This window comes from Limulus polyphemus, unplaced genomic scaffold (assembly GCF_000517525.1).
Source record: "Limulus polyphemus unplaced genomic scaffold, Limulus_polyphemus-2.1.2 Scaffold389, whole genome shotgun sequence".
NCBI lineage: Eukaryota > Metazoa > Arthropoda > Merostomata > Xiphosura > Limulidae > Limulus > Limulus polyphemus.
The window spans coordinates 228216-236924 of NW_013665999.1; the positions used below are offsets into that span (position 1 = coordinate 228216).

General features: G+C 32.5%; 1 protein-coding gene across 9 annotated transcripts in view; it reads right to left on the reverse strand.

Annotated features, from left to right (window-relative positions):
• LOC106457898 (voltage-dependent calcium channel type A subunit alpha-1-like) overlaps positions 1-6434 on the reverse strand; it is a 200037-nt gene extending 193603 nt beyond the window's left edge. For all 9 annotated transcript variants that reach the window (XM_022383971.1, XM_022383974.1, XM_022383975.1 and 6 more), the window contains exon 1: positions 6194-6434. The gene's annotated coding sequence lies outside the window, so the exon portion shown is untranslated. The remainder of the gene's footprint in view (positions 1-6193) is intronic.
• Positions 6435-8709: the final 2275 nt, after the last annotated feature.

The following is an 8709-nucleotide window of genomic DNA, read 5'->3' on the forward strand; positions in this document are numbered from 1 at the left end:
TAAAAGCACATTCCTATTCAATTACTTCTAACAGTAAGGCCTGACTCGTGTATCAAATATTGTACAAAAAAAAAGATGTTATTGTAAAGGAATAATGTATTTGATAACGCTGACAGTGCTAAAAGCACATTCCTATTCAATTACTTCTGACAGGAAGGCCTGCTTCATGTATCAAATATTGTAAAAAAGAAAAAAAAAGATGTTATTGTAAAGGAATAATGTATTTGATAACGCTGATAGTGCTAAAAGCACATTCCTATTCAATTACTTCTGACAGGAAGGACTGCTTCATGTATCAAATATTGGGCTATCCGTCCACCACAGGTATCGAAACCCAATTTTGAGCATCTTGCTGACTTACCGGGGGACTTATTTTAAAGGATGTGTATATTTGATAACGCTGATAATTATAAAATCATATGCCTATCTTCTTCTTCTTAGTTCCTAGTGGAACATAGGGCTACAACAACACTTCGCCGACGGAAGTGTTGGAGCAGTTTCTGTAGCAGGTTTGTTTTTACGGGGCGGAGTTGCTATGCCCCGCGCCCAACCCTCCTCCTTTCTCATCCTGGACTTGGGATCAGGCAATGGTGGTGACATCCCTGCCGCGGAACGAACCCGGTACCTTTGGATTAGAAATCCAACGCGCTATCCACTGCGCTATAGGGACACACATGCCTATCTAGTTACCTTTAACAGGAAGGCGTGCTTTATATCTTCATTACTGTACAGAAAAGCATGATGTTATTGTGAAGGAAACATTTGATAACACTGATAGTACTAAAGACACATGCTTATCTAGTTAACTCTAATAGGAAGGTCTGCTTTATATCTCGAATATTGTAAAAAAACAAAGAAATATATATTTGGCACTTTTGATAGGACCAGAAACACATGACTATTAGAAGGTCAAAGAAACATGGATACTCACGTTACTGCACGATTGAAAGGAAACATATACTATATTTATTACTAACATCCTTACTTCATTGAAATATTAAGAATAATTTGCGCCACTAATGAACTTGAAATCCACTTTTTAATTTCAACTCCTCATGTCGCTGCCAATATATAAGCAAGTAAACTAGTTTCGCGTAACATTGCTACTCTCCTACTGTAGACTTTGTTATAAGCATTTAAATTAATTTCGCGTAACATTTCTACACTTCTACTGTAGACTTTGTTATAAGCATTTAAATTAATTTCGCGTAACATTTCTACACTCCTACTGTAGACTTTGTTGCAAGCATTTAAACTAATTTTGCTAAAATTTCTACACTTCTACTGTAGACTTTGTTGTAAGCATTTAAACTAATTTTGCTAACATTTCTACACTTCTACTGTACACTTTATTGTAAGGTTATAAACTAATTTCTCGTAACATTCTTACACTCCCGCTATAGACTTTGCTGTTTATCATATAAAAAGCTTTTCATAATGTGAGCAGTAACTAACTGTAGGGTTTGTTTGTTTGTAATTAAGCACAAAGCTACACATTGTACTAGCCACAACTGTAGGGAAACAAAATACTATCATAAAAACACACTAACATTTGTTTAAATGATCAATGTTGGTATATTGAAAATGAGTGATGTATATGCCTGATGAGTTGGAAGTACAAAACTGACGTCCATTATCAGACATGTTGATAGTGAATTTTAGAATGTGGAGCGCATGCATACTACGTATAAAAGCGTAAATTACATTTGAGGTTGTAATCAATTAAAGACTCATCTTTTACGAGCTGTACTATGTTTAGATAAAAAGCGAGTTGTTCTTAAGTTCTTAATGCCTTTATAGCATTGCTGACGCCGAAGAAATAAGAATGTAGTATTTGTCTTTATGTGGTGTATTCCACATCTTCGTGTGTTGTTGTCTGTACGTCTTTCAAAAAGCGTAAAAAAGGGCAAAATTCACAGGCACCAACCAGAATCAGACAAATTTAGATTATTCTATAAATGCAAATATAATTTAATTAGTTAGGATAACTATGGAAAAGTCTGAAATGCATGAAAAATAGGTTAAATTTGTTTGGTATTTATTATCGAAAAGTAAAAAAAACAACAAAAAACAATCTTGTTTCTCTGTTGTAGAAATGTCAAGAATTTTACACCAGTAAAAACTAAAGTAATATTACAATATTAAGAAACAGAAAAGCATTTATCTGACTTTTTATAAAGACAAAAAATAAATGCATTTCTCAGTTATAAAAGTGGATTGGGCGTGGCCCAGTGGATAGCTTAGTCGGTCTATGAATCTCACGGCTCATGCTTCACGTCCCTTTACTGCAAAAAACAAACAAATAACAACCTAAAACTTTGGGGCTGCAGGTGTGCTATAAGACTACAAGAGTAACAGTAAAATTCCACTATTTTGTGAGATAAGAATGGTCCAGGGGGTGGCGGTGGATGCTGTTGACTAACCGCTTCCCTTCTAATCTATTAGTTCAAAATTAGATGATTATGTGCCGATCGCCCTTTGTATAGTTTAGCGCGAAAATTATAGAACAAACAAATAAACAATAGTTGTGAAAATACTACTTTAGTTACTAGTAGCCACCTATACTTGAAAGTGTTAATTATAAATACGTCGTATCGAAAAAGGAATCATCGCATCAATTTAGACAGGTGACTGGAATATGAAAAGAAAAAATACAAGAAAGTGAAAAAAAAAGAAAAAATTAAAGATGCTTCATCATCTTTAGATATACATTATCCCTGTCATAAGCTTTTATCCGCCAGGTAGCGTCTTTCTTCTACTCTTTGTAAGGATCATACGGAGTTGTTTTGTTCAAATTCTGTGTTGATATTTATAGAAAGAACACAGGAAGATTGACCAACTCATCGAAATACACAGACAAATATACGACTATGGATATTTTACGTGTCTATACTAAGGCTCACTAGCTCTAAAAATTTTAATCATTTTTTAAAACATGACTATCTGACACAATAGATGTCATTACAACACCCTATAACTTGGGAGTCCACCAAAATGTGTCTTCAGCAATGGTCACACTTGTAACAAAATACTTGTGATACAAAAACAAATAAAAACTTTTGAGAAATGAATAAAACATCATCTCTAGCGTTCGTTAGGCGAATGGTTTTCAGAACCGGAATGAATAGGCTCAGCCTTAGTCATGTCTCAAGATTATCGATTGACTCGACATTAAGCAAACCTGCAAAGGAAACAATTGAACCTATGGTTGTTGATGTATTCGTGGTCGCTGTATTTACTGTATTATAATACAGGAGAAGATAACTTCTCCATGTGCACTGTAGTCCAAACAAGGACCGTAATAATAATAATGCGGGTTTCACAGCTGATGATATTAGGAAGGATATTTGTCTCTTTCTATTAAATATTTGCAGATATTTCCGTTGTTTTAGCGCAAATCCACACAATAGATTATCTGCTTTCTGTACGGATTTTAGTGCTGTGATATCGTAAACTTAGAACCTCGGATTTAGTGCTGTAATACCGTAAACTTAACGTTGATCTACCGGGAAACATTTCACATGGAAGGAAGTAAACTAAATATATCATTATACTCAAAAAATACATTATCAGAAGAACTTTGAAGATATATAGTTTTTTTATTCATTGATAAGCTACGTTGTTTAGAACAATTTTTGAGTCATTTTTTTCCCTCGTGCAAATCTCCTGTAAGCACACTCTCCAGTTACTCTTGACTAACCTTGAATCTAAGTAACCCTTTCATACCTCCTTATAAATGCTAAGATTACACAACTCCACATTGTGCATTAAGATATGGATCAGTTTAGAAGGATCGTAAGAAAAAAAGAGCTGCGGATTTCCAAGTTAGACGAATTTGGAATCATAAAGCCATTCCAGATGAATGAAGAAAGTAATCTCAACAGTAGCAGTTGATGACGGACTTCTCTTGAATGCTAATTAAAATGAAAATCAAAAAAAGAAAACAGACCAGCAGTTAAAATACAAGGTATACGTGCCAATACGAATGTGACGACTTTCTCTGTTTCTTAGTACAAATAATATATTTTAAACACAAGCCCACCCCCATAAAAAAGTAGGCGTAACAGGGAATGATTTTTCTTCTACATCGATGAATCATTTTTCTTTCTTATTTACCCTAGCTTAATGATTAAGATTTCATTGTGGTGAAACAAACGATATCTTTGGTATTACTTATATGTAAAAATTACAGAAATGTAAACCTACTTGATAAGAACATCTTGATGTTAGAAATGAAAGTTATCAATGTTATAAATGCAGGCAGATCAAGGCTTAAAAACGGAGATAATCCTCACTAGAGTGCCTCTAAACCCTAATGTCCAGTGCAATTGAACTTCCCTAGTTTTTAGTTATTTTTAATTTGAAACTAATACGATGAATCTTCTATCAAAATCGTTAAAGCTGATAAAGTCTGGTGTTTTTTGTCAATTAGACCTCATTACAGCAACACGTATAATGAAACAGGTCATTCAGTTAAACACTGCATCACACTTTTGACTCGTCTTCTAATTGATTCCTGTCTCTTCTGCACTTACCTTCCCTTTGATGCTTTGCCTTCTTTTGTTAATCACTTTGGTTTTATCATTTGTTTCCTTTGCCCGACTCTATTGACACCTGGAATGTTCATGTACTACATTCTTATGTATACTCTAAGCATTTCATATTCATTTCCAAATCGATTAGGTTCTCTTTTGTTAGTTTCCCCCGTATTTCTTCATCTGGAACTCTTTAAGGCCGTTCACCTCTTTACATTTGCTTCCGACACCATCTGTCAAATCCATCCAGTCTTTCGATAAAGGCATTAGTGCTAAACCAGCTAGGTTAAGTACCTCCACATTTGTTGGTAAGTAAACATTTCTAAGGTGCTAGTGAGGCATGTGAATGTATTCGAATCATTAAATTACTGAGAGTCTGTTCTTGGCATCTCTTTAACTATTTCCCTCCTCTCCTCAAAATTACTCGAAGTTACCAAAATATTTGCATTTCTTTCGAACCGAGGTGCTGTTTTTCTTCCCCATCACAACTTTTTTTTGTCATCTTTACTCACATCGTCATTAAGTTTCTTATATCCAGTATTTTTTTTTCAGTCTCCCGAATATTTTCATAACTGTTACACTTGCTGTAACGTATGGTGCACCAATTGCCTACTACGAATTTCTCGACCATTTTATCGATTAATTACATTCGCAGCTACTGTCTTGCGTACCATCTGCCAATGTTTAATCATTATTTAAAAGACGAGGCGAGAATACACACACCTAATTTCTTAACCTTATTAACATGTTATTTTTATTCAGGATCTTGGTGAGCTCTACAAGTTTACATGCTATATTATTGTAGCATAGATCATTTCCAAAGAAATATAGTCCTGAGCCTACTTGGTCGGAATTTAAAAACAAACAAACATATTGTAACCCACATTAACTTCAAGATTTTATAAACAATATAAATATATATATAATACTGTATTAAAGAATAATGAAGAATGTTTGAACGTTCAGTGTTTAGTGAGGTTGAATCTGATACACAATTATTTTAAATGTTGTTGAACTAATGGGAGAAACACGTTACCGTTATTTCGATTAGGGTGAACAGTTTCAAATGATTGTCTATTCATGCAAGCTGTGCTATCTTTCTTAAGGTTACATAGATAAATAAATAGTTTAATAAGTGTAAATAATGCAAAATCATATTTGCTTACGTGTAACATATTTTTTCCTGTTGTGTAACTGAAATGAAATATGTTATAACTAAAGTAGAAATAAAGCTGGTAAGAGTTTTCTGTTGGGTGTTTTTGTACAAAACTCTATACGATTCACAGCAAGAAAATTAAAGGCTACCGTAACAATTCAAAGTGAACTTACACAACTTACAACATCAACTTTCTTTCAGATGTTCACAAGTTGGTAAAAAATATAACACTCATATACTGCTTGACAAAGAAACTATTAAACTTCATGTATTTTGACATTTCAGGAAAATTTACATTGCTCACATAACATTTTAGATCAAAGAACTAACATACATTGCTTTATACTATTGATAGTAAGTTATTACCATACTGCTCCGAATGAAGCTGCAAAATCATTACCTAAGCGTTATAAGCTTTAATTTTAAACTATATATATATATATATATAATTCGTATTTTTCCTAAATGATAAATATTTACCAAAATAGAAATATTACTTTACCTGTAAAGGATCTTTCTGTTTTAAGAGCATATCTTTCCCTGTCTCTTTACTGTGAAGTCAAAAGCGACATTTTTCACTGAAATACCGGCGTTAGCCTATTTTTAATCGTCTAGTAGATGTTTGTTAAAAGTTGTATTATAAAAATAAAGGAGGAGCTGAGCCATTAATGGTTTTAAGATTAAAAGTTTTCACTTTCTTCTGTTTGTCAGCCACATACTATCACATTCTGATCTGGCTAAGAGCTCTGACTATACTGTTCTACTGCGTAAAACACCGAATAGCATAAGATAAACGCATAAAGCGGCGTTCTGTCAAACGAAAACGTGTAACACAACTAAAAGAAGTCCTGGCTATAGTCGGTGATTATTCTTTTCAACAAACCGTCACTTTTCTATCAATATTTATGTCATTGAACTTTTTTTTTCCTGTTCAGAAATACAAAGAACTCGCTACAAAATGATTTTACGGCACGAAATTAAGGTACTGATCCAGAAGGAAATCGAATAAACCTTTTAGAATTTTCATTAAATGAAAGAAAAACGAAATTATCACGTAGTCTTTCCTGGAACTAAATTCTGACGTAGTTTGTATACAGATCAATACGTTTGCCATTTCACGCTCAAACACAAACAAAGAAATAAACATCAACAACAACAACAACAACAAAAGTTTATCTAAAACGATAATCATATTTATCATCATAGTTTCTAACAAGGATTGCGTAAAAATTCGTATTTTTGAAACTTCATTTAGATAAAGGGAATAATCTAAATGGTTCTGCGTAGAGTGTTACTCTTGGCTGTCGATACCATTTTATCGAGGAAAAGTACGTTAATTGTTCACTGCCATCTAGTGCTCACAAAGAGAAAATATTTCAACTTCTGGCAGAAAATTATTATATTTTGACTTAGCTTCGATGAAATTTGCATACTTCAATCATTTGGACAAAGAAAATATTAATGTATAATACAGTGAAACAACATATTAGTACAATCTTTCCATGTGAAACACAAAATATTTAAGTATTCACAGCTTGTAAAAATAACATAAGAACAGATGACATCTAATTCAATTCTACAGTTAGTAGAAGGCTATATAAAATGCAAATTTCTAAGTCGACAAAATTAATCAGACAATAAGTATATTTTAAAAAGTTAAGTAAAAAAAAAGGATAACGTACTTAGGCTGGAAGTTTTTAATATGCAGCTGTTTTTAACTTAAACTATTTTAAGGTTTTCTGAATACTGTGTCTTGAATTGTTAAATGTACGATGTCACTATTTTGTATATTAGCTTATGGTAAATGAAAATTAAGGCAAATTTTACAATTTAACAGTAGCACTTGTTTCTGTAATATTCGCTTCCATGACAGATTTCCTTCTTGGATGAGTTAAAAAAAACACCATTAACAACTGAAAAGTAATTTTGCAAAGAGAGAGATTTATTTACATATATATCTAATGTGATTCATTAGAACATCTTGGAGTCGTTAGTTAGCACTTGGGTTTAGATATACTATCGATACTTATTAGACTTCTGATAACAGTTTATTTATTCTTATCTACTCTTATTATAATATACACGAGCAAATAAATTTTAGGGCAACAAATCACGTGTGACCATATATACTATTTTAAACACATGTGTAGGACACGCGATCCATGGTAGCAGCTGCACAGACTTCTTATAAATGCAAAAAGTACAACATACCTGGCTTGTTTCAGCAATTCACAGACTTACTTTTTTATATGTATATACGGCATTTGTATCATCAAGTTCATCTTAATGGTAGAAATATATAAAATATTGGTAAGGTATTGTGCTGAGCTAGCTCACAGACCAAAACCTTCAATATATATATATATATATATATTGTATATTGATTTATTTTGAAAAGCATAAGACGTATAAATGAAAGTGAATTAAAATTAAGCTACATTCTTCAAAATACACTTGTGTCGATAATTTTTGCAAAATCACCCACCCGACCCTCCCTGCATATAGTTATTTTGTTCTGTTCAGTCGGTTTCAAGCTAGTACAGGGATTATCGATTAGAATTTGAAACAATTCAAAAAATCTACGTTTTAGTAGTTATCTATACATCCAACAGATGGCACTTACTAAAAGTAAAGATATCGATAGTTTTTCATAAGGTAACAACTTCAACGAAACATTATAAGTTAGACAGTAAGAAATAAGAAGAAAAAAAGTTATCAATTAATCATGTATAAATGTTTTATTATATTGGCGTTTCTTTATGCCAGTTCTATGATTAAAGCACCATTTCAAGACAAAATATATAACAATAATAAGATATTATAAGAAAAACAAAGAATTATTGTAATACGTTGATGACAATTTGTGAAATGTTTATTACAGAGAAATCCACACGTATATATAAATATGGTTTCAACCTTCTACTTAGGTCATCGTCATCAAGCAGGATAAAATAACGATAATTTGACACATTAGGAAATACAATCGAATATATCTTGTCAGTGCAAATCGTATTTTCC